Source organism: Mus caroli, unplaced genomic scaffold (genome assembly GCF_978045245.1).
Source record: "Mus caroli unplaced genomic scaffold, Mus_caroli_1 scaffold_7, whole genome shotgun sequence".
Classification (NCBI taxonomy): domain Eukaryota; kingdom Metazoa; phylum Chordata; class Mammalia; order Rodentia; family Muridae; genus Mus; species Mus caroli.
In genome coordinates, this window is record NW_028227262.1 from 80,257,260 (window position 1) to 80,259,451 (window position 2,192).

Sequence of the window (2,192 nt, forward strand, 5' to 3'; positions counted from 1 at the left end):
TCAGACTGAGTAGAAGTTGGAGGAAGGTCTTAAGGAGCTGAAGGGATTTGCAACCGCATAGGATGAACAACAATATCAACTAACCAGACCATACCCCTGCACCCTCTGAGCTCCCAGGGACTAAACCACCAGTCAAAGAATACACATAGAGAGACCTATGACTCCAGCTGCATATGTAGCAGGGGATGGCCTTGTCTGGCATCAAAGGAAGGGGAGACCATTGGTTCTGTGAAGGCTTGATGCCACAGCTTAGGGGAATACTAGGGCGGATAGAGTGGAAGTGGGAGGGTGAGTCGGGTAGAACCCTAGAGGATTCAGGGGGAGGGGGTGGGAAGCAGGGTTCTCAGAGAGGAAACCAGGAAAAGAGATAACATTTGAAATATACATAAACAAAATAACCAATAAAATACATAAATACATAAATATATAAGTTCCATTCCATTAAAAAAATAACTATTGTCTCCAAGCTTCATGACTTTAAGCCATCATTACCATGATGGCTACCACATAGCCCTTGCTTTGAAAATTAAAAATTAGCCAAGGAATTAGACATCAAATATTTACTAAGATGAAAAATATAACAAAGTGCAAACTCATACTATGATCCTTTTACTGCTATGGTTCAGGACCACAGAAAGTACATTTAGTACATGGTGACTAATACAGCTCCCCTTGAAAATGAGCATGTTTCAGCTCTGCAACTTCTGACACAATAAAGAATCTTTGTTATTTTATTAAAAGTTTCTGTTCTAACAAAGTTTTCTGACTGGGGTATAACATTAGACAGGGACATAAAGGAAAGAAATAAAGCAAATTTTATTTTGGTGTCTCTTGCTCATGGTCTTCCTCTACTTCCTTCCCCTCGGATTCTCTGCTTTCACGATGTTATTTTCCTCCTGGGAGGGATCATGATCTAGTTGAATCTATTTCACAAGACAACAGCCATGTTACCATTGTGCACTGTATCCATATAGTTCATCCTTTTGACAACTAAAAATTGAATTCTATAATTATCTCTATAGTGTCTTAAAAATCACTTCAATGGGAGTCATAATTCTTTAAAGAAAAAAATAATAAAAAATAATTTACTGTCATTTGCTGTCCATAATGCTCAGGCAAATATAATATCTAGTGGGAAAATATTGGGCATTTTATGCCTCAGATTGCACTTAATTAAGACCAAATATTCTTGCCATTTGTATCTAAATCAATACTCCAGATACAACAAATGCAGTAAGAAATGATCAGTGAAATACATGAAATAAAATGTTTTCTAATATTAGCATACAAATTCATAAAAAAAAGAATCTCAACATAGATATTTAGAAGTAATTACAATAGAATATCTGCATCTACTGAGGATAGTAAAATATAACTTGCAAAGGGCACACGAATGTATATATATATAAACTACTCTAAAATTGTTTGTATGTTTTGATTTCTAGTTTGTAAGAATATTGTGTATATGTATAGTGCCTTCAAAAGACAGAAGATGGTGCTGGATCCCCTGGAACTGAAGTTAAAGACAGCAGTTTGTGAACTTGAGAGTGAGAATCATATCCAGGTCCCAGTCAGAAACACAAATGCTCTTAATCACTGGGCATTCTCTCGGATCCCATAAATGACTTTTAAATCTAAATCATCTCTAATTTGCAAATAAACTCAAAGTAATGCAAATAATATTCCTGAAACAGTTTCTAAACTTGGTGAACTCAGTCTAGAATTTATGTAGAATGTCAAAGAGCAGCACAACTAAAAATCTGAAATCTAGAAGAGTGGTTTTATATATTCTGATTTTATTGTACTTTGTTGCATGGAATTAGAATAATTAAGACTGTTGTCTACTCTTGCCTTATAGAGGCATTGCAGATGTTGCTGTGTCACATATGTGTCAGTAGATGACAGAGAAGAGAGACACTGTTTGCTCAGTATTTTGACCTGTGAACATCTAAATGATTACTACTCTAACATTTTCTGAAAAAAAAAAAAAACAAAACAAAACAAAAACAAACAAACAAGCAAAACCCCACAGAGCCTGAGAAGAAAAGACTAGTGCTAGGCAGTTCGAGACAGTCTCCAAGGATGGGGAACTGGAAACTAGAAAAAACCCATATAAGTTCTGGGGCCTTGGACAGGAGTGACAGAGAGCCATTGCAAGGCAGGGAATAAATGATCATGAGACTGGCATCATG

The 2,192-nt window shown here is 36.1% G+C and overlaps 1 non-coding gene across 1 annotated transcript; it reads left to right on the forward strand.

Moving 5' to 3' along the window:
• Nucleotides 1-1,846: 1,846 nt before the first annotated feature.
• Nucleotides 1,847-1,972, forward strand: LOC147003956 (small nucleolar RNA SNORA17). The gene has a single exon (XR_015047714.1). It is a non-coding gene; the product is annotated as a small nucleolar RNA SNORA17 (small nucleolar RNA).
• The last annotated feature ends 220 nt before the right edge of the window (nt 1,973-2,192 follow it).